The 24,620-nt window shown below is 51.0% G+C and overlaps 1 long non-coding RNA gene across 1 annotated transcript in view; it reads left to right on the top strand.

Annotated features, from left to right (window-relative positions):
• The window catches only part of LOC119388995 (uncharacterized), a 28,957-nt gene extending 7,627 nt beyond the window's left edge, over positions 1-21,330 (top strand). The window contains exon 2 of the long non-coding RNA XR_005182951.2: positions 21,142-21,330. This is a non-coding gene — a long non-coding RNA (uncharacterized LOC119388995). The remainder of the gene's footprint in view (positions 1-21,141) is intronic.
• Positions 21,331-24,620: the final 3,290 nt, after the last annotated feature.

Here is a 24,620-nt window from a genome sequence, read left to right as displayed (position 1 = left end):
ATCTCCGCCTAATTTCTGGCGCCGATGCAAGTATAGACATACCCGCGCCCCGCCGGGAATGGCAGCGTCAACGCAGGCGCTCTCCAGGAAGCGCACGGGGCTCCATAATTCTGCTATTTTGCCGGACGCCGAAGAAACCAGCGTCTACTTGCTCAGCGGTGATTATTGGTCGGACAACGACTGTCAGCCTGAACGAAGCCCTCAGGTGAAGCGAGGAAACACCGGGTATCCCCTGTCTTCAGGCAAATCAGGACTGAAATATTCTCGGAAGACCGCAGTCACTACCATTTTGTTTGTAACAGAACTCGCTACGCACAACTTGAGACGACTCAATAGACAGTTGGTCTCGGTGGTTCTCTAAGCGGCGATGACCGATGCAGTAATGGATGTGAGAGTCAATTCACGAAAAAAATATTCTGGCTATCGACGTTGTATCCGCCTCGTGCATCGGTATGGTGGCGCCACCGCTCGGCTAAGGCGGTTGTACCCTCTCCCAATCCCCCATAGGATCCCATGCATTTTGAATCAAGTTTGCGATTTCGTTGCGCAAAAACAAACTAGCGCCATCTCTCGACAATACGCCACACCGACGACGCAACACGTCCTCTTGCTTCCACCGACTGGCCATGCTCCAAGCTAACTCCTCTCTCCACTTTCTTTTATTTCTTTCGGTGGCAGTGAGAGCGCGCGCTGTGCACTGTGCTGTAGTGCACCCGACAAGACCGGCTGGGCTCGTCGCTTTCGTCGCGTCTTCCTTGAACGTTGCAAAGTTAATATTGCGTTAAGGCGGTGGCCACACGTCGGACGATGAGCCCTGATTTCGTTCAGCTGCCATCTCATCAACGGCAATGTTTCAGACGCCTCAGTTGTGTACTTTTGTCCGTTGGTTGCGGGACAAGATGGCCTCCTGCAAGACCGCGTTTTTCCAAGTCAGCTGTGTGCGTAGTTCTCGGCGCCGTAGAAGTTTGATGACGCGAGGACGTTAACTGGTGCTACATCGTGGGAACCGCTGAAGTGACTGCAAGTTTGACGACATTGTGCCAGAATATTCTAGCGTACTGTACGCGCACGATTGTGCTACACTTAAAATACCGCGCTTGGCCTCGAGCGTCAACCTGGTACGCCTGTGTGCAACAAGCGTCTTGTTATCGTTGTTGCGTCGGTTAATATTGAATTGCAATTGGAATACCGTTTTTGCAAAGGTAAGTGAAGCTGTAAGTAGTTGTTCTGCTATATGCTCGCTACTCCACGAACATTACTTCTAGAATCGCATTTTATTTTGAGCTGCACGTACCAAAGGAGAATCTAGCATACGAGATACATTGCACGCGTGCGTATTTCCTATATAAAGCTGAGTAATGCCACGCGTGCGCATTTCCTATATAAGTCCGAGTAATGCCATGCTCAATTTAAAGCGCATTTGTTAGAGGATTGTGGCTTCAATGGTGAAAGTGATTAGATATTCCGAAATATGTGATTGCAATGCAGTTAGAATTTCCTCATATGTTAATACGGTCTGTGAACAAAAAAAAACGCTGTGTGAATGTTTGTTGGTCATTTGCTACAGTACTTTTACGCATTATTATGCAGCTGTGTGACGGCTGTCAAAACGTTCAGCAAGTTAGATTTTGGTTTTCTTGGCCTAGTTGAGTGCTACGAGTGTTGGGCGAAGATAAAATCGCGTGTCTTTTGTGCGTTTCTTAAGCAGGCATACAGCCGTAATAGTCATTGTTGTACTGTTTGGGGTGTTCAATAAAACAAGAATGCTGTTTTGTACTGCAACAATTTTTATTTCATCTGTGTTAACAGATCACGCAAACAACTTGGACACATGCACGTAAGAAACGTACGCAGTGCATCGCGCGCACGCATAAAAAAACGGGCCTGTCATTTTAAAACAAATAATATAGAACAATGGACGTAACAGACGGCATGGTTGTCTAGTGGAGCAGCGTCGGCAGTACAAATATCAAACCAGAATGAAACATGAATAGAAAAACGGAGAGTAACAGGCGCTTTACCCACGGCTTCTATGAGCCGCGCATATCCACCTATCGCCACTGTCCGCCGTTGGTGGCGCCACCAGTACCACTGAAAGCAGCAGCGCATGAGGCGGATAGGAGACTGCACTGGGCACATTGAGTAAAATTTCAGATCTTGATGCCATAAGAGTGCGCTCTTACATCTTACTGGGCCGTGATGCCACTAATGGCACCATCTACGATTTCCAGCACAGATTTGCCAAGTATGGTGAAGCTAGTGGTAGGTCACGTCGCTATAATGCACATATACCTCTGCATACACGCAGACATACATACATATAGACGTGTATGTGTATGACACGCTGCACACCCCTGCTTTGCCACAGTCCTCAGTGTCGCAATTGCCTCGGGTTACATTACGCTTGTTCATATGACTGCCTCAAAATACATAAGAAAAATGAGGTCCTAAAGCAGATGCTATGAGACCGTTCGTTTCGTCTGAAAGCTGTTGCTGTCGTCAGAAAGCGACGCTCCCGACGCCGTAGCGGTTCAAGGAACTCCGTGAATCGGAGTTCACAGCAGACACCTCCTCCCCTGCTTCCTAGACTAGACACGTCCAAGTCGATTTCTGAGGACAAGACTGCATTAGAGCACATGGACACTGATGCATGGCCGGCATTACCAAAGGCGTAGCAAAAGCCACAGCACAATTCACACCGACTCCAATGGTCGCAGGAGACATTTGCCACGGAAGCGACAGCGCTGGTTCCACACGACTTGTACGAGAAAGGCTAGAACATTGCTGCGATGATTCGATGTCTTCTGGACTCCGTAAGCATGCTGCAGCCTCGACTATGAATGCAGAAATAATGCCCACAACACCTCCATTCCTCAAAAAAGCACCCGCTCTATCGAGAAACATTGTAATGTACCAACTAAAGACGAAAAATTCCATTCCCATTCGGCGCGTTTCCGATGCAAGTTTAATTTCGTCAACGCTTTAACAAACCATGAGGTGGCAGCTTTAGCTCAAGCCTGGCTCATAGCATCCATCCATATCGAAAAATAGCTCTCCGACGCTCGCCTGGCTACCGCGTTCCCCGCTTGCCCTGTGAGAAGTAACGGCCAGGCTAGAAGGAAGACACGACGCGCGTAGCGTTTCTCTTCGCATTTCGCGACGCTTTGAAGGAGTACACATTGAGTATCAGTGTTTATTATGCGCTTGTTGATGCCATCTCTGCGCGGGACTCACCCATATGCGGTATCCACGTATATGTTAAGAACGTCAGCTACCGCAAGGGTTAAATCATGATCATGGGCGTTAGTCGTCGCTACGGAGATGTGCCACTAGGCGTCAACGTGTGTGAGATGCGTCCACCATCAAGCGGTGCTATATCTGCCAAACAACAGTACACATTATACAAGCTGTCATATACCATTGCACTATAAGCAATAAACTACTTCTCTGACGACACGTTTCACTTTCGTGTTATACCGATTCCTATAATGGAGGGATCAGCCATAATTTTAACACGAAAGTGTTTTATGCCGGGGTCCACCAAGACTTCAGTGACGTATTTCCGTCACGGAAATACGTCACTGAATCGAACCCACGACCGCTCGGTCTGTAACAACGAATGCCGGGCGCGCTATCCACTGCGCCACGGTCGCAGACTCTAGAGGCTTTACAAACGCGCCTTTTATATCTACCACTCTCCCGGTCGGCGTGGTGGTGCTGCCCTCTGGGAGCGGCTAAGTAAAGTAATTCATCATTACTGTGGCTTCCGCGATTAGTGCCTGCAACGCGTTACACGTCCGTCCCGTTCGGCGCGTTTTCAATAGAAGTTCAATTTTGTCAATGCCTTAACACATCGCGAGGTGGCGACCTTAACGCAAGGGTCGTAAAAGCGTCGGCCTCACTCATAGCATCACGCTACTCCAAACCAAAAATAGCTCTGCGACGCGCGCCTGCCTAACCTGGCTGTAACACCGCGTTCCCCGCTCACGCGTTGGCGCCGAGAAAAATCGCGGCTGCGCGACAGGGGCGGCACGACGCGCTTTGCGTTTCCCTGTAGTGCGGCCGTGGTGTTCAAGCACATTTTAACATGCCGCAGGATGGCGACTAAGTTCTGCGTCCAATATGCGACGCTCTTCTGGCTATCACAACTCGTTCTCTGATTACGCTTTCACCGCTAACTACTACAGCTGCCACAAGGGTTTGTTTAATCATTGAACATGGATGCTAGTCGTCGGCATGGAGATGTACCACCAAGCACCAAAGTGGGTGCATCGACGTTATACGGTGCTATAGCTGCCAGACATCAATATACATCGTGCAAACTCTCTTATAGCAACGTGCAGTAAAGATTCAGTTACTTCTATAAGGGCACGTTTTACTTTCGTGTTATTCCGATTCCTTTGACGGAGGGATCAACCATGTTTTTTTGTGCATTATTTTGCCCCTAGGGCGAAGGAATGAATGCTACAGCAAGAAGTTGTAATGTCACGCGAAGAACGGCAAGCAGCTCGAAACTTGCAACCCCCTGCTCAAGCAGAAAGGACGCACGGAACGAACATACACAGCAAAACCGCGAACTAACAACTGTCACCGCTCGACAGGTAAAGCGCGCTGGTGAATACAAAAGAGGACGCACGAAACGAACGCACAAGTATACACAGGATGTGCGCAAACTGTCACAGCTGTGACTTATTTGTTTGTGAGCAGCGCGCTCCTTTCGCAAAAGCGGCCGCTGCGGTGAGCGAAGTGGCCTTCGTGCTCTCTGTAACTTCAACGCAAACTTAGGGTGAGAGCGCAAGACGTACAAGATATCGCGCGCAGGAGCGACCACGCCCTGAAGAGGCACACCCTCACATCAACGCGTGGGGTGACGACCTTTAAAGCGCACTCTTCGAGCCATTTGCGCCATCTCGCTAGTGAAAACGAAAGCACGCTGATGTACCCCGATCTCTGAGTACTGCCACCGGCAAATGGTGTATATTGTCACGTGGTCGTGACGTCGACGAAGACAGCAGTCGGCGTTTGCAGGATGAAACTTTATTTGGCCGAACTTGTGGCCGGAAAATGAGAACTAGAACTACAGCAATACACGCTGTACAATGATAGCGGCGAACAGGGCGTCGTCCGTCAATCAACTGACAAGCGGTCAAGCGCGTCGGCTTTTATACAGGCGCTATGGAACTTTCCAGCAATATCGCTGGTGGCGGCGTTATCTCTCGACAAAGCTGGAACATGCGCGTGCGGCGCTCAATCTTAACAAAATGATCTACTAAAATCGTGAAGCTTCTCGAACACTGCTTCGCGGCCAGCGTTGAGCGTTGACAACCGTCCTTGCTGGTCAAACTCGAACACATCAAAATAAAAGAAGGAGCGGGCGTGGCATTGCCCCCCTCTGAAAAAGCATCGTCCCGATGCTTGCAACAGAACATGGAAAGGAAAAAAAATAAGTGCATACAGAAAAAAATTACAATAACGCGCAAAAAACGGCTTAAGGCGCACGACATGGACGACTTCAGGTCGTGCGCGGCGTCGCTGGGAGTTCGTAATGCCGTCCGGGACGACCTTGTAGTCCAGAGCGCCGTGACGTCGAAGCACCTTGTATGGGCCGAAGTATCGCCGGAGAAGATTTCACTGAGCCCACGTCGGCGCATCGGCGTCCAGACCCACACACGGTCACCGGGTTGGTACTCCATGTGGCGTCGTCGAAGATTATAGTGACGGCTGTCGACCCTCTGCTGGTTTTTGATGCGCATGCGGGCGAGCTGTCGAGCTTCTTCGGCGCGTTGCAAATAGGCGGCAACGTCTAGATCGTCTTCGTCGGTGGCGGTTGGTAGCATTGCGTCGAGCGTCGTTGCCGGGCTCCTTCCGTAGACTAGCTTGTACGGCGTCATTTGCGTCGTTTCTTGCATGGCCGTGTTGTATGCGAAGGTCACATACGGAAGGATGGCATCCCACGTCTTGTGTCCGACGTCGACATACATGGCCAGCATGTCGGCGATGGTCTTGTTTAGCCGCTCGGTGAGGCCATTGGTGTGTGGGTGGTACGCTGGGTTCCGGCGGTGGCTTGTTTGGCTGTATCTCAGTACTGCCTGAGTTAGGTCAGCAGTAAACGCCGTACCTCTGTCGGTGATGAGGACCTCTGGGGCGCCATGACGCAGGAGGATGTTCTCAACGAAGAACTTCGCTACCTCGGCGGCACTGCCTCCGGGTAGGGTCCTTGTCTCGGCGTAGCGGGTGAGGTAGTCGGTGGCTACGACGATTCATTTGTTTCCGGTATTGGACGTCGGCAACGGCCCCAGTAAGTCCATCCCAATTTGCCTGAACGGCCGTCGAGGTGGCTCGATAGGCTGCAGAAGTCCGGCTGGCCTAGCCGGCGGTGTCTTGCGTCGCTGACAGTCCCGGCAGGTCTTGACGTAGCGAGTTAAGTCGGCGGCAAGGAGCGGCCAGTAGTACTTTTCCTGTATTCTTGCGAGCGTGCGAGAAACACCGAGGTGTCCAGACGTCGGGTCGTCATGCAGAGCCTGGAGGACCTCTGGTCGCAATGTCGAGGGCACTACGAGAAGGGAATCGGCTCGAAGCGGCGAGAAGTTCTTAAGGAGAACACCGTTGCGCAATAAAAACGACGTCAGTCCTCGCGTGAATACCTTGGGAACAACGGTGGTCCTGCCCTCGAGGTATTCCACAAGGCCTCTGAGTTCTGGGTCCGCTCGCTGTCGTTCGGCGAAGTCTTCGGCACTTATGGTTCCCAAGAAGCAGTCATCCTCCATGTCGTCCTGCGGCGGTGGGTCGACGGGGGCGCGGGACAGGCAGTCATTGTCGGAGTGTTTTCTTCCGGACTTGTAACGACGGTTATGTCAAATTCTTGATGTCGTAGGCTCCACCGTGCGAGGCGACCTGAAGGGTCCTTCAAGTTAGCTAGCCAACACAAGCCGTGGTGGTCGCTCACAACTTTGAAGGGCCGGCCGTAGAGGTAGGGGCGAAACTTCGATGTAGCCCAGATGATGGCCAGGCACTCCTTTTCTGTTTTGGAGGAGTTGATTTCTGCCTTTGATAGCGACCGGCTAGCAAAACTGATGACTCTTGCGAATCCGTCGGTCTTTTGCACAAGGACGGCGCCGAGTCCTACGCTGCTTGCGTCGGTTTGGATTTCCGTATCGGCGTATTCGTCGAAATGCGCAAGTATAGGAGGCGTCTGCAGGCGTCGTTTCAATTCTTGAAATGCTTGAACTTGCGACGTCTCCCACCTGAATTCGACGTCGGCCTACGTGAGTTGCGTCAGTGGCTCGGCGATGCGTGAAAATTCGGTGACGAAACGTCTGTAATAGGCGCACAAGCCGAGAAAACGGCGTACGGCCTTCTTGTCGGTGGGCGTCGGGAAGTCAGCGATGGCAGCTGTTTTCCGCGGGTCCGGGCGAACACCATCCTTGCTAATCACGTGACCCAAGGACAAGAGCTCCTTGTACGCGAAGCGGCACTTTTCAGGCTTCAAGGTGAGTCCGGAGGTCTTGATTGCTTGAAGGACAACTTCAAGGCGCCGAAGGTGTTCGTCGAACTTTGAGGAAAGCACAACGACGTCGTCCAAGTACACGAGGCACGTCTGCCACTTCAAGCCGGCTGTATCCATAACCCGTTGAAAAGTCCCAGGTGCCGAGCAAAGACCAAAGGGCATGACCTTGAACTCGAACAGGCCGTCTGGTGTTATAAAAGCAGTCTTTTCCCGGTCTCTCGCGTCGACTGCTATTTGCCAGTAACCGGTCTTGAGGTCCATCGACGAAAAGTACTTTGCGTTGTGTAATCGATCCAGGGTGTCGTCTATCCGGGGAAGGGGATACACGTCCTTCTTCGTGACTTTGTTCAGGCGATGATAATTCACGCAAAAACGTAGAGTCCTATCCTTCTTCTTCACTAGCACCACCGGGGATGCCCACGGACTCTTCGACGGCTGGATGATGTCGTCGCGTAGCATTTCGTCGACCTGTTTCTTCACGGCCTCGCGTTCTCGCGTCGAAACTCTGTACGGGCTCTGACGGAGTGGTCTGGCGCTTTCCTCTGTCATGATGCGATGTTTTGCCACGGGGGTCCGCCTAATTCTTGACGACGACGAAAAGCAGTCCTTGTATTGCAAGAGCAGGGTTTTGAGCTGTTTTTTTCGTGCTTCTGAAGGCTGGGATTGATGTCGAAAGCTGGTTGCGGCGCTTTATTCGTCGGAGTAGGCTCGGGAGAATCGGTGAGGCCGAAAGCATTGCTGGCTTCTACGATTTCTTCGATGTAGGCGACCGTCGTGCCTTTGCTCACGTGCTTGTACTCGTTGCTGAAATTCGTGAGCATAACTGTTGGTTTCCCTGCCCGCAGCTCTGATACACCTCTTGCGTCGCAAATCTTGCGGTTAATCAAGTGGTGCTGGTCGCCTTCAACAACGCCTTCAGGTCTGCTGATTTCTGAGTGCCGACGGAAATGATGACGCTGGAGCGAGGGGGAATGGTGACCTGGCCTTCCAGGAAATTCAAAGCGTGCTTTCTTGGCGGAGTGTGCGGCGGTAATGCCTTTTCCGTGGACAGTGTTATTGACTTAGACCTCAGGTCGATGATTGCACCATGAAGGCCTAAGAAGTCCACACCAAGGATGACATCTCTCGAGCAACGCGGCAGGATTACGAAGTTCGCGGGATAAATCCGGTTGTTAATGGCGAGTCTCGCTGTGCAGATTCCCTCCGGCGTTACGAGGTGACCTCCAGCTGTCCAGATTTCGGGGCCTTCCCAGGCTGTCCTAACTTTCTTCAGCTTCGTGGCGAACGGTCCACTGATGACAGAATAGTCGGCTGCGGTGTCGACGAAGGCTGTGACGCTGTGGCCGTCGATAAGAACGTCGAGGTCGCTATTCGTCGTCTTGCGTTGCAGTTAGGTCGTGGCGTCGGGTCATGGCTACGTCGGTTTGTACCGCTGCTTCCACGTTGCGTCGTCAGGTGTACTTCGGTCCGCGAGGTTTCGTCGTCAGGGGTTCGCGTCGTGTCCTCAACCTTCGTCGTGGCGGCGGCGTCGGCGGCGGAGGGTCTTCGGTATTTCGTCGTACAGCAACCGCACCTCCATCGGTTGCTGCCCTTAGTTTTCCGGATGCGGGCTAGGTGACCGGCCCCGGGTTGGGCCAGTGTATGGTCGGCGTTGGGGAGAGGCGTAGCGGCCTGGCGACGGCGATCGGGCAGGTCCTGGGGGGGTCCACTGCGCTCCTGCCAGATAGTCGGCGATGTCACGTGGTCGTTCACCCTGCTGTGGACGCGGCGCGTCGACGGCGAACCCACGCAGTCCCATCTGTCGATAATGGCAGCGGCGGTAGGTGTGGCCGGCTTCTCCGCAGTGGTAGCAGAGTGGACGATGGTCGGGGGCGCGCCAAACGTCGGTCTTCCTCGGCGTGTATCGCTGACCGGCTGGCGGGCGGTATGACGTCGCTGGTGGCGGCGGTGGTGCCTGCCGGCGGAACTGCTGGTGCGGCGCGGCGTCTTGATGTGGGCGAGGAGGGGGGGCGTTGCGTCGGGCTGCAGCAGCATAGCTCATTGCTTCCAGCTGCGGCTGTGCCGGCTGAGGAACACCCAGTGACTGTTGGATTTCTTCGCGTACAACGTCCGCAATCGACGTCACTTCGGGCTGTGCAAAGGTGCGAGCTTTCGCAGCTCCTCTCGCACGATGGCTCGGATCGTTTCGCGCAAGTCGTCGGAGCCGAGGGCATGAACTGCTGCGCTGTCTTGGAATGCGCGGCGATTGTACTGTCGGGTGCGCATCTCGAGCGTCTTCTCGATGGCCGTTGCTTCCGAGACGAATTCTTGAACTGTCGATGGGGGGTTCCGCATCAGCCCGGCGAAGAGCTCCGGTTTGACTCCTCGCATAAGAAAGCGGACCTTCTTGTCCTCGGGCATGGCAGGGTCTGCATGACGGAACAGCCTTGTCATCTCTTCCGTTAAGAGCGCCACGTTTTCGTTCGACATCTGCACGCGGGTCTCGAGCAGAGCCTCAGCACGCTCTTTCCGGACGACGCTCGTGAATGTCGCGAGGAACCTGGCGCGAAAGGTGTCCCACGTTGCCAGGGTTCGCTCTTGGTTCTCGAACCAGGTACGAGCGGCGTCTTCCAAGGCAAAGTACGCATGTCGTAGCTTGTCTTCGCTTGTCCAGCCATTGAAATGGGCGACTCGGCCGTAGGCTTCGAGCCAGCTTTCCGGGTCTTCAAATGACGACCCGCGGAAGGTTGGCGGCTCCTTGAGATGCCGGAGAAGGATCGGCGCAGGCTGTACGGGGTCGGTCATCGTCGCTGCGGTCGATGTTGGGATCTGGGGCTGCCTGGTTTTTTCGAGAAGGAGCCCGTACTCTGGCTGCAGTCCCTTCTGCCTGTGGCTCGTTCGACGATCCGGGCTTTCTTTGCCGTCGTCATCGTCGCGGCTTGGGCTTGGGTCAGCGCTTCGCGGGGGCGTCCGGATCATGGAAGAAGCAGCACCTCCACCAGATGTCACGCGCTCGTGACGCCGACGAAGACAGCAGTCGGCGTTTGCAGGATGAAACTGTTTATTTGGCCGAACTTGTGGCCGAAAATGAGAACTAGAACTACAGCAATACACGCTGTACACTGTTAGCGGCGAACAGGTCGTCGTCCGTCGATCAACTGACAAGCGTTCAAGCGCGTCGGCTTTTATACAGGCGCTATGAAACTTTCCAGCAATATCGCTGGTGGCGGCGTTATCTCTCGACAAAGCTGGAACATTCGCGTGCGGTGCGCAATCTTAACAAAACGATCTACTAAAATCGTGAAGCTTCTCGAACACTGCTTCGCGGCCAGCGTTGAGCGTTGATAACCGTCCTTGCTGGTCAAACTCGAAGACATCAAAATAAAATAAGGAGCGGCCGTGGCAATATATATAGCACGCCGTTAGTACGACGGAGAACGTGCGGTTTGTGGCGGAGTCGTTTCCCTCTGCGCGCTGGGGATCGAGGGGTTGTAAGTTCGACTCCCGGAGATTATTGCGATAGCAAAATATGTACAGTCTCGGCTGATTTTTGCTGTCGCCGTCGCCATGCACCGAATATATATATATATATATATATATATATATATATATATATATATATGTATATATATATTATATTGTAAACGACGCGGGATCGACGATCAAAAGGAGAACGACCAACAAATCTACGTTTTATCAGCAGCTGCAATGACAAACAACGTCCTTCTTCGTCCTTGACCCTGGGGCCAGTGTCCTCGCGCTGCTTCATTGTCGACGCTACTGGCACATACGCCGCGGCATTATTCCCCCTTTAAAAAAAACATCGTCCCGATGATGAAAGCCCAGAAAACATGGTAAAACACTGCGCAGTTAGTCACTGCAAGTATGGCTTCATCCGAAGCACGTGGACGATTTCTGGTGAATGTCTTCGGCGTTTGGAACACTGAAGGCCGCCCGGAACAACCTCGTAATTGACGTCACTGATGCGTCGGAGGACTTCGTAAGGCCCGAAGTATCTCCGCAACAGCTTTTCAGAGAGTCCACGACGACGAATAGGTGTCCAAACCCACACTTTGTCGCCCACGTTGTATGTGACGGGTCTGTGCCGGAGATTGTAGTGCCTGGCGTCATAGTCCTGTTGTTCGGTGATTCGCAACCGGGCAAGTTGTCGAGCTTCTTCTGCTCGCTGCGTAAATTCTTCAGCGTCCGTCTCTGTGCCATCATTTTCATGAGGGAGCATCGCGTCTAACGTAGTTGTAACTTCACGGCCGTAAACGAGACTGAAGGGTGTCTTCCGAGTGGTCTCCTGACGAGCCGTGTTATACGCGAATGTGACGTAGGGTAGGATGTCGTCCCAGTTCTTGTGCTCTACATCTACGTACATGCTTATCATGTCAGCCAGGGTCCTGTTGAGACGTTCGGTTAACCCGTTGGTCTGTGGATGATACGCCGTTGTCTTCCTGTGGGCGGTACCACTTAGTCGCAGAACGGTGTCCAAAAGCTCGGCCATGAACGCGGTACCTCTGTCAGTGATAACAACTGCGGGAGCACCGTGCCTTAAAACGATGGCTTCGATAAAAAATCGCGCCACTTCAGCCGCTGTTGCCCGTCGCAGAGCTCCTGTCTCGGCGTATCGGGTGAGGTAATCGGTGGCGACGATTATCCATCTATTTCCAGTAGTAGACGTGGGGAAGGGGCCCAGAAAATCCATGCCGATTTGTGCAAATGGCGTCGTCGGCACATGAATAGGTTGCAACAGGCCGGCTGGCTTGATGGATGGCGGCTTGCGGCGCTGGCAATCTAGACATGTCTGCACGTAAGTTTTCACGACCGTGGCAAGTTTCGGCCAGAAATAGTTCTGCCTAATCCTTGCCAACGTCCGAGTGTAGCCCAAGTGACCAGCGGTCGGCTCGTTGTGGCAGGCGTGCAGGACCTCACGTCGGAGCGATGAGGGAACGACAAGTAAGTAGCTGCTGCCACGAGGTGAAAAGTTCTTTTTGTAAAGAACGTCGTTGCGCAAGCAGTACGACGCCAGCCCCCTTGAAAATAATTTCGGCACGCTATTGGTTCGTCCTTCAAGGTAATGAATGAGCGGCAGCAGTTCAGCGTCGTCCCGCTGCTGTCGTGAAAAAGCGGCAGTGTCCACGACTCCCAAAAAGGCCGTGTCGTCGTCCTCTTGGTCTGCTGTTTCAACGTCTGCTGTTTCCGCCAGATGGCAATCTTCGATTTGCGCAAGTTCATCGAAATAGGCAATGGCAGTGCCACTAACGATGTGTCGGCGTTCCTTGCTGAAATTCGTCAACAAGAGTTCAGCGCATCCATCGCTGATATTGATGACGGCCCTGGCAATAGAAATGCCGCAAGTGAATGTTAGCTCACTGATGTGTTCAGCGACGCCAGTGGCGCTCTGCAGGCTGTCGCAGCGCACGGGTACAAGGGAGCAACTGCGTGGCAGTAGTATAACGTCGTCACCGGCGATACGCAAACGAGGTCGCTGGTTTTCCTCATCGTTAGCAGTGCCCGAGTGTGAAGCAAATGTTACGCTCTTGTCGCGGATGTTAATCACAGCCCCGTATTCGCGCAAGAAATCCATTCCTAATATGAGCTCTTTACAGCATTCACGAAGAATCACAAGGGTGGCGACGAAGGTTGAACCCGCGATGATGAGTCGGGCCGTGCACTTTCCAACAGGTGTCATCAACTGACCTCCGGCAGTTCTGATATTGGGCCCGTGCCATGGTGTCTTTACTTTCCTTAATCTGTCGGCTAGTTGTAGGCTGATGATCGAAAAGTGGGAGCCAGTGTCAACAAGAGCCGTCACTTGATGGCCGTCAATGTGAATGACAAGGTCAGCGCTGACCACTTCGCTTACATCGGCAGGTGTCGTATTCGTCGTATTCGTCGCAGTCGCCGTGGTCGTCGTTGTAATCGCAGTCTTGGCGTCGGTGTCTTTGAGTTGGCGTTCGTCTGTAGTGGGGGCTGTTCGGAATTTCGACGATTGGCAACCCCACCCCCGGAGGTCGCTGCGTCTAGTTTCCCCGTCGCGGGCTAGGGGACCTGCCTCTGGTGACGTCGGCAAAACTGCGACGATTCGGTGAACTATACCGTGCAGGAGATGGAGAACGTGATCGGGGCGTGGTGAGATTTTGCGGCGGAAGACTCAGAGGAGCGTCGTTGTGCGTGCGCCGACCGTCATGCGTAGCGTAATCGGGGTGGGGAGGAAATCTTGAGTATTGAGCCTCGCGATAACGGCAAACTCGATAGACGTGCCCTGCTTCGCCACAATGAAAGCACACCGGTCGACGGTCAGCGGTACGCCACAAATCGGTTTTCCGGCGCTGGTAGTTCAGTGGGGATTCTCCGTTGAACCACGTTGTGGCGTTCGGGTGTCGACCGTACGGCATTCTGCGTGTCGGCGAGATCGGCAAGGTTGGCGGCGATGAGATAGGCTGCGTTTGCAGGGTAGGCGGTGGCCTAGTCGGAGTCGGCGGCGTCGGAAATGCGATGACTGGACATCGGACAGCATCAGCGTAAGTAAGATGCCGTTGTACATCACCATATCCTGGCGAAGAAAGAGCTTGACGGACCTCTTCCCGGACGACATCAGCGACAAGAGATAATGCCGGCGTCGGTTCTGTTGGTGGAATCAAACCAAGCTGCCGAAGCTCCTCTCGCAGAATCTCCCGGATGACTTCACGCAGAGGCTTGTCGTGACTCAAAGTCATGGCTGAGGTACTCGCTACCGAGTTTATCATGTGTTCATGCTGGCGGTATCGCTGCTGTAAGGCCCGTTCGATCGCTGTGCCCTCTTTAGTGAATTCAGCGACTGTTGTCGGTGGATTTCTGACAAGCCCGGCAAACAACTGCTCTTTCACTCCTCGCATGAGATACCGCAACTTCCTTTCTTCTGGCATCTCAGGGTCTGCCCTACGGAAAAGACGGGCCATGTCTTCAGCGAACATAGCAACGCTCTCGTTCGGTTTCTGGATGCGAGATTCCAGGAGACGTTGCGCATTCTCCCTCCTGTCGACACTGGTAAAAGTGTCGAGCAGCTGGGTGCGGAAGTCGTCCCACGTAGCCAAACTCCTCTCCCGGTTTATGTACCACGTCTGAGCATTGTCCTTGAGGTAGAAATAGACGTTCGAAAGCTTGTCGTCTGAGGTGGTCCATTGATTGTATTTCGCACAGCGTTCGAACTGGTCCAGCCAATCGTGGGCGTCTTCATAGGCTTCACCATGAAAACACTCAGGAATCATAGGATTCTGCAGTGTCACGTGCGATGGAGCTGCAGTGGCCATGGTGCTTGAAGGACGATTGCTGGAACCTTCTGGCAGGGGATTGAGCTCGGGCGCCAGGCCTAGCCGACGGCGACTGAAACGGTGGACCGGTGTTTCGACGCGCGGTGGTGATTCCGGGCTCGATCGTCGGCTCCGCGAAGGCGTGCCAAGCATGAAGCTTACCCCGCACCTCCACCAGTGTAACGACGCGGGATCGACGATCAAAAGGAGAACGACCAACAAATACGTTTTATCAGCAGCTGCAATGACAACAACGTCTTCTTCGTCCTTGCCCTGGGGCCAGTGTCCTCGCGCTGCTTCATTGTCGACGCTACTGGCACATACGCGCGGCATTATATATATATATATATATATATATATATATATATATATATATATATATATATATATATATATATAGAAGAGCCGCAAGGACAAATAATTCAGAATTACTCTTCGACGCGAGGAATCGAACGGCTGACCTCTCGATCCGAAAGGCGCAGCGTTAGACGGCTAAGGCACGGAATGTAGCGTCTTGCAGCATGCTAACGGCGAGCTATTTATATACACCATTTACTTCAGTGTGCTTTCGTACTCACCGGCGAGATGGCGCGGTGTGCGCGCTGGGCGCTGCGCGCGCTTTAAAGATCGTCGCCCTGCTCCTGCGAACGCCGAGGCTCTTGGCCCTACAGGGCGTCGTCGCCTTCAAGCGCTTATCTCAAGGAAAAAAAGGGCGGGCGGGGGGGTGGAGCGGGAGGTTTTATGTCTTGTGCTTTCCCTGCGATGTCCGCGCTGAAGTCACAGAGCGTACGAAGGTCATTTCGCTCGCAGCAGTGGCCGCGTTTGCGAAAGGAGGACGCTGTCCACACAGAAATAACTGCGACAGCTAGTTCGCGCTCGTCCTGTGTGTACCTGTTCGTTTGTTTCGTGCGTCGTGCTTTATGTTTCAGGAGTGCGCTTCAAGTACCGAGCTGTGACGCATGATAGTTCGCGCTCGTCCTCTGTGCGTTCTTTTCGTGCGTCCTTTGGGCTCGAGCGACGCGCAGGCAATTTCGATCTGCTTTCGGTTCTTCGCGTTACATTCCAATTTTTTGCTGTCTCATTCATTGCTTCGCCGTTGCGGCGAAAGTGTGACTTTCTTCTAGTTTTTTCTTTGCTATATGTTAGTCTTTATATTTTATAACCTCTTATCCGTGACGGAAATGCGTCAGTGGAGCCGTGGTAGACCCCGGTATAAAACACTTTCGTGTTAAAATATTGAGGACCTCAGAGGTTGCCGACGGGCACAAATACACATACGACGTTACCTAATCAAACTGAACCGAAAAAAGTGAAAAGGTTTTAGTGGTACGCTGGATGTAACAAAACCGCTGAGCAAACTGTGGCGAGTCATCACAGACATTCGCAAAGAGCCGCAACAGCTTTACTCTTTTCTCGCGCTGTGCCCACATGAGCGCGCATCGCTGAAAGAGGTAGCGAAACAGTACTTCTTTCTAGCGGGGCGACACCATCTCTGTACACTGCAAATCAGACTCGTACACCTCGAGCGAACTTTCCCGACTTGTACGAGCTTTTCACACTTCAAGAGCTCATAGCAGCAATCGGCGAGACGAGCAATCGATCAGCTCCTTGCCATGACGCCGTGAGTCATGCAGCCCTGGCAAATTTAACCCCTACAGCTAGCCTACGTGCTCTGAAGTACTATAACGCCTCGTGAATAAATGGGGACCTTCCAACGGAACAAAAACTTGCGAAATTTATCCCTGTATTGAAGCCAGAAAAGCAGGCAACACATTATGCCTCCTTCAGATCTATATCTCTACTTAACGGCGTAGTGAAGCTATTCAGAAAAATGACTTACAAACGACTCAGTTGGTTTCTGGAAACTAAGAAAATTTACCCGGGCAAAATGTGTGGCTTCCGTTAAAATGGGTCTGCCATTGAGAATGTCATTGCCTTGACTTTATCATTTGAAGATGAATTCGCTTGTCGAAACACACCTACTGGATTATATTTAGACATTAAGGCCGCGTATGACTCCGTCCATCAAAAAGCAGTACTTGACGCTTTGTAAATCCTTGGTCTTGGAGGACGGTTTTACGCATCGATTGCAGACTATTATCACAAGGGCGCCAACTTTTCATGTGTACTCCGGAGGGCCCTAGAGCGTTTCATGGCGTCGAAAAGGGAGTACCGCAAAGAGCTGCGTTGAGCCCGGCATTATTTAATCTAGTACTTATCTATCTGAAAAGAAATCTGCCCCATGGCTTTAGCATACACTGCATGCGGACGATATCTGCATTTCGAGTGTGGCGCGTTCCCGCAGAGGCACCCAACAACGTCTCCAGAGAGCGCTGGCAAACCTATCGGCCTACCTAAATTCAAGAGCTTTGAAACTTTCCCCTGACAAAAGCGTTGCTTTGGCTTTCTCGGGGAGGAGAATCGAAAAATACCCACTAGTTCTGGGAGGTCACACCTTTCCATACTTAAAGACACGTAGGTTTCCTGGAGTGACGATTGATAGGTGTAGAGGGCGCGTGAGTGCCAGGCCGAATATGAGGTGCCCCTTATAGGATGTAGTACATAAAGGGAGTACTGGCAATAAACTAGGTTACTTCTGTTGGGGACTTGGAGCGTGCGTGTTGACTCCGCGGCCCTCGGGCTTAGGCGTGCATTCTCGGCCGCCTACGCTCGAACACGCCCACCACATCGAGTCAGAAGTGGAATCACAGGTTCCTGCCATTCGACATGGCTAAAAAGGACGCTCCAGTTCCTGCCTTTGCAGCCGACAGTCTCCGGAGCCCGGCCCCATTTTCCTTTCAAACTGCCGGCTAGTGGATTTCCTAGTTACACAACATTAATGAGCACTAACAGACCATAATGCCCAGGAAAGTATAGGGGACGTTATTAGTGATAAATGTAAGGTAAATGTGAAGAAAGAAAAGTGGACGAAAAGATAAGTTGCCGCGGGCAGGAACCGAACCTGCGACCTTTGGGCTTAGAGTGTTCCACACTCGCCGTCATGGCTACTGGCGGCGCTGACTGACGCTCCCACGTCTAAATGTACATGTGTGTACATATATGAATAACGCGTCCGATGGACGCGTTATTCAAAGGTCGCAGGTTCAGTCCCTGCAGGTGACAAGTTATCTTTTCGTCCACTTTACATTCTTCACATTTATATCCCAATTATTACAAGTAAGATCTCCTATACTTTCCTAGGCATTATTGTCTGCTAGTTCTCATTAATATTGTGTCTAACAAAGAAAAAGGAGCCCCTTAAAAGCCATCTTCTTCCCTTCATGTGTGAGTTATGTTCGTCATACAGAAATGTTTCATCATACTAGTTTTGGTATGTAGCCATTCCTTTAAACGGCCACGAGCGCTCCGAGACTATGTAATGTAAATCATGCTGTACATGACATGCGGGTCATGATTTGCACATTAGGACCTGTCACTTGTGTTCGGCATAGACTACTGTCACGCCATAGCAATTTTGGTATATATCAAATAACAAAACGACCGCAAGAGCCCCAACACCGCGGCATGTAAATCAGCTGTTCATGACATGCATGTCTTGATTTTCATGTTTTAAGCGGTCTGTAATGTTCGTAATACGGTCATGTTATGTCATGGCAATTTTGGTATACATCTCATTAACGAAACGGCCAGGAGAGATCAAAGTCGTAGGCGGCTAGATAGATAGATAGATAGATAGATAGATAGATAGATAGATAGATAGATAGATAGATAGATAGATAGATAGATAGATAGATAGATAGATAGATAGATAGATAGACTCAAAGTCGCAGAAGTTTGCTAAAAATGCTTCGCATTTAAAAGGCTTCATTTACGTTAACCGATGCCACACCTGTGCTGTAATATCATTTGCACTCCTCAGAATTGTCATTTTCGATGGAGGCGAAATTGTTTGAGGCCCCTGTACTTAGATTTAGGTGCACATTACAGAACGCCAGGTGGTCAAAATTTCCGGAGCCCTCCACTACGGCGTCTTTCATAATCATATCGTGGGTTTGGGACGTTATACCCCGGATATTATTATTATATCGTCAGAAATATGCATTCTGAAACCTAGAAGCGCCGATGGCATGTAGGTTATGTTGATAGACTCGGTCGGCACGTTAGGCGTAACCTTCCCTGGAAGTAATATTGGGTGAGGCCTCCACCCTATCTCGGCACAGGTGACTTCTGAAGGTTGAAGTTTGTGCTTCTTAAGCTGGGAAGCTTCTTCACTGTTACCTCAAAGTGAGCGAAAGATTACCACACATGCGTTTAAAACGTGGTGACATCAAGTGACTGCTGGTTTCTCTTCTACCCGTTGAAGGGGCTGCGAAACCAGAGGCCGTTTACTTCTCGACAACTGCGCGACAATTTGACACAGTTACTGTCGGTGCTCACATCGGCACCTCTGGACTCATAAACATCACATTACAGCAAAACATCAGGTATGTCAAACTGATAAAAAATACGTGGACGACATGTTAACATTGACGGTCGCTGTCCTCCAGAAAAACTGAGGTGGTTATTGATGCGGCCATGTGCTGCCTACATAGTTGCGGCTCCACGCTTTCTTCGAACGAAGCCATCCACCAAAACATGTTTGGCGTCAATCACCATCAGCCAGCCAGAGGTTTCAATTTTAAGCACCATTGGCCATTTTTAACACCAGCAGAATTTCGCCACCACTATCTGCCACGGTTTTTTTCCACTCTCGCCATCATCAGCCATTCTGACCACCACTGTTTTCAGCATATACACTACTACTTCAACCACATCTACTATTCGTTCCATTTTATCCAATGTTCTTTAAACCACATCTAACAATATTTCCATCTTATCCACCAACGATTCCGGCATCCACCAACCCAGGATTGTCGTAGTTGGAGCCCTGCCATATCCGACCAAAAGAAGCAGTGAGAGCTGCACTCCACTCAGACCGTGCCTCTTGATGCTGACGTAGTTATACCTTGGAACCACCTTGAAGGCCGTTTGTAGCCACGAGCCATTATCAGTGGACCGCCCAAGCATGACGAGAACCGAGCACATTGAGAGTTTCGTTTTCAAACATCAGCACCGTCTTGGAACCCGTAGAACTTTGTTAGTTCCGAAATAGCCGGAAATGGTGGGGTGGCCGGCCGAAAGCCTTAGTTCAACATCACCAAGCGGTCGAGCTGTTGCGCAATCGGCTTGACCGGGAGCATTAACCGCGCCGCCGTCTCTTTATCGTCCGAAGGGCTAGTGATCGCGTCGGCAGCGTATCTTGGCTGCTCGGGTTTTGGTACAATCCTTGTTACAGACTCCACGCCATTGAAAGCGTGATCCGCGTTCAAGAGAAGCCCGTGCGAGGTCTTGGCGTGAAGCGGTGAAGTGAACTGGAGCCGCCCAAGAGGCATGGCCGCCGTCCCAGTACGGTGCTTGCGGCCGCTAAACAGGTGCCGAGGAGGCATTAACGCCGTCCCCGAATAGTTCTGGCTGTGACGGCAGCCATGCGGGTTCCTGGCCGAGGAAGCGTGCATGGCGTCCCTTGGATGGCGGGGCTGCAACACCGAAGAGGCGCGAGCACAGGCGGGTTTCGCCGCACGGCTTCGTTCTCGACTACTGCGCCAAATGAAATGAAGTAGACAGAGCAACCTATAGGTGGGCCGGCTTTTAGGGGCAAAGAACCTTAGGGCCTCGGCGTGTCAGCGTGCATCGTGGTCTGCTCTCGTGACCGTCCATTTGCTTAAGCGCAAGAGAGGGCGCCACCGCCTCAGCGCTCGCCGTGTAGCGAGGAAGAGCGAACGTTGACTATGGAAAGGCTGTTTCTGCGATGAACGCTGAGCTACCAGCTCGCAAGGAACGAGAACGCGTCCTCGCCCGTGATAGAGAACGCCGACGCACGCAGCGTCTGCTAGCGAGTTGCTTGATGGAAAAAACCGACTGCTCGCGCTGCACAACCGTGCACCGGCCACCCCATATATGTAACATATATATAGGCACTGGATCTTCAACTACAATGTGTTGCCGGTTGAGATTTCCCTTGTGCGTATTTGAACAATAAAGATTCACACTACAAATCCGCAACATTTTGTGACCGAGTTCACAGTGTTGCAGAGCCCATTTAAAACCAGCCGAACCGCAACTCAGCAACGACTCTCCCAACTGAGCCTGTCTGAAAAACGCGCATCATGATGATAACCATAGCTGTATAAAAATCACGCGTATTTGACTTGTAGCGCACTCAAATAGAGGTTCATGAAAACGGCAGGGAAGTCTTATTTTGCATAAAAACACTATCGTTTTGGTAGCTGACTCGTCTGTAAAACATATCTACCAAAAGTGTGTTTTTCGATATCATCAAACTGACTTTCTTTGCAGAATGGGCTAACTGGACGTCCTCACTATGAAACTGACCTCGTTAACATGGGGCCAATAACTAATTATTGGACTTGCCGCGTCTTCATGTTGAGAGTTGACATGGAATCGTGAGTACGACTACTTCGAACTCATATTGAACGCTAATGGACCGTCGCAAAGATCATACATTTATTATTGGAGGATGCCAAAATACATGAATGTGCAAACATGAAACGTCGCTTTTTTACTTGATGGAGGCGGCTTTTTTCCGGGGCGCCTCATTTCCTTATAACGTAAAACGCATGAGTAGTCGCGATTGGTACATTGATATTACGGCACTGCAAGGAAATCAGTGGTTATGTCAGCAGAGATTCGCAAAGTCGTATTCTTAACTTTGCTTGCGTTACAAGTACAATCACAGAATATACGAAGAACACTCGGTCACTATCAACAGATAAGCTATTAAAACGCATGATAGGCAATGGTATTTACATTGCACTCTTAGATGGCACTCTTAGATAGCACTCTTGGATGTCGCTTTTACTCAGCAGTGTTCTTATGCTTGTCGGCACATGCGAGAGTGACAGGTTGGACACGTGTCTATATTCCTGATTGAATTATATGCACCTGCTTACCAGACATAAACATTTGGCAGTGTGCACTATTAGTGTTCCCTTTGATATTGTACTACACGCGTCCTCGTTTTTTCGCGCAGTTTATTAACGTTTAAAAGCTACGAGCCAACCAGATCGCCAGGACGTCTTACTGAATTACCGGCGCAATACACCAAAAAAATCTTAACCTCACATAACAATTTACTGAGCTTTAACCGAGGGATAATAAAAATCACACTTTTGCAGTAAGACGTGAAGCCCCGTAACACGTGTGCCACGTGTCTTCTCCATAGACTATTAGAGCGACGCTGCATAGCTCTCGCTGGTCGCAAAATTTCATGGCGTAAACAGACGATACCTGGTTAAATGGCACCTAAGGCACCAACAGAAGCTTGTGTACTCCTCTGCTAGCGAATGCGCGCGATCCTTGCATTATCACCTTGGACGCTGAGGAAGGGCATTCGGAGAGGCGGACAGACGAGCTGACGAACGCCTTCGCTGAGTACTCGTGCACAACTGCGCCGCCACAACGAAATTTCAACCTCTGGGTGGTTTACGGAGCCATTAGGAATTCAAGGCAAGCGCGATATCTTTATTTGCAATCAGGCATACAACATAAAGCTCAGAATTTGTTTCATTAAAGAAAGCTACAAAACAAGTTTCAAGACCGCCATATGGATGATAATGCGCCTTGGAAAAATAGGAACAGGTCGCCCTTTCCGGAAGTGGACTGAGGGACAGGGGCGGAGCCAGGTTGCTTTTGGTTGTTGTTTGTTTTCCGACGTCATTTTTATTTATTTTTTTTTTTCGGGCGGAGCGGCTGCATGCTTTTTTAAATAAGCATGCGTCTTTTCTGTCATGCGGTCTTTATTCTTAACTAATTCGGCGCTCCTCTATGTACGATAATTTTTGATGTCATCGTTTATTTCTTTTTTTTTTCTTTTTCTCGCGCGGTTAGGGACAACACTACTGTGCCCAGCATGGCATGGACGTGACAGCGCCGTCAGGCTGACACGGGCACACTTAATCGCAGGTTTGATACCGACATAGTCTGAAGTGCTACTGCATGGTCAGTTTTAATCGCGATTTGGCAAACCTCCGCGTCAAACTCGATCCCGAGCGGCCCCGATCGCGATCAAAAGTGTCCGTACGACACCGGTTAAAGCAAGCTCGACGGCACGCAGAAGTTCGCGCAGTCGTGGTGTCCGCTGTTATGACGGTGGCAATAACACACGGCAGTCATACACGGTTTGTTGCTTTTGTTCCTGCAACATTGCTCGATCTATTGTTCGCGTGGCTGCGACGCGCGAGTAAAGAACGGATACGACATACGACCAGCCCGCTGGCCACCGTTTCAGTGTTTTACATCAAAACAACCAAGTTGCTGTCTGGCACTCGAACGACGGCCAACGTGGTGACGCACACGTAGAACGCTTAATTCAGGATGAGGTCGACATTGGACGCGTCCTAACGCACTGACATCTTCAGCGTGGATTAAGTAATATTCCACTTACCCAGACAACTGGTTCAGCAGTTTCACTTCCAGAGTTCGTTACTGAACTCAGCTGACGTCTGGCCAGCGCCCAAGCGAGTCCAGTTTCCAAGAGTGATTCTTCGGGAACACAGGAGGCTTACGTTCGAACTTGATCTCGACAATTTGGAAATACTACGTGCGCCTTCGACCTGCCTATCCACCGTCTAACAGCCGTCGCCACGATGGCTCGAACTTCTGCGTGCCGTCAAGCTTGTTTTCACACCGTGCCATAATAACAGTGTCGCACGGACACTTTTGAATGCTATCAGGGCCGACACGAATCGAGTTGGGCTCAGAGGTTGACCAAATCGCGAATAAAAGGGACCATGCAGCAGTACCGGCAGTACCTCAAACTATTTCGTCATCAAACCTGCCAATAAATGTGCCCGTGTCAGCCTGTCGGGTCCATGCTTTGCAGTGTTGTGCCTACCCGCACAAAAAAAGATAATAAAAAGAATGCAATAATGACTTTAGAAACCACGCGAAAAAGCAAAAAAATGAAGAAAAAACAGGAAACAGAAGTGGGGTCAGGAAACAAACAACAAAAAAAGTGACTCCGCCCCCGCACCTCAGTGCACGTCCGAAAGGGAGACCCAATGGGAACCCCCACGTGTTCGCGGTAGAGATTAGGCTGCAGCTGCTTTGCACATCATTCGAAAAATTCGAATGGCCCTAAACGGGCCTTCCTTCTCCATACGTGTGTTTCTAGCTTTGATATATAAAAGAGACACCAGGGGCACCACATATATAAAGAGACATTCAGCTCTTATGAGCTGAATGAGCAGATCCTTCAGCTCATTCTAAGACTGCCACGGGTAGGCAACGGAAATTGAGCACACCAGAGGAAAAGCGTCAGTACAATGCTCGACGAAAGGAACAAATTCGTCTTGCTGAAAATAATCGCGGAACCAATCACGGTCAACCACAGCGACCACAAAGCGATTATCGCTATGATTTCGCTAAAGCATTAATAAAACCTAACCCCATTAGCATGTGCGGTTTTTGATACAGTTTCACTCGACATTCGCGTTCGCAGGACCCGATGGCGGCCAATTTTTTTTAAATTTTATTATTCAAAATGTCTTTTGAGGCATCGCAGTCTAGAGCAGAGCAAGAAACCAATAAAACGGAGTTGCAGGACGCCCAAATTGTGCCAATGACAGTTTGGTGGATATTACGCACGCAATAAACAACAAATGAAAACACCTAGTGATGTCGCATATGAAAAAAACCTTTGCAAGAAAGGCCATAATAAAGTGCTGTTCATTTCTAAAGTGTACCACACTGCAAAACACTGAAAAACAAAGTCACATGCTTCATTAGATTTCTGTATATGTCGAGGTTCTGATTTA

This window comes from Rhipicephalus sanguineus, chromosome 4, assembly GCF_013339695.2.
Source record: "Rhipicephalus sanguineus isolate Rsan-2018 chromosome 4, BIME_Rsan_1.4, whole genome shotgun sequence".
Taxonomy (NCBI): domain Eukaryota; kingdom Metazoa; phylum Arthropoda; class Arachnida; order Ixodida; family Ixodidae; genus Rhipicephalus; species Rhipicephalus sanguineus.
Note: the sequence above shows the minus strand (reverse complement) of the source record. Positions and strands in the feature narration are given on the sequence as shown.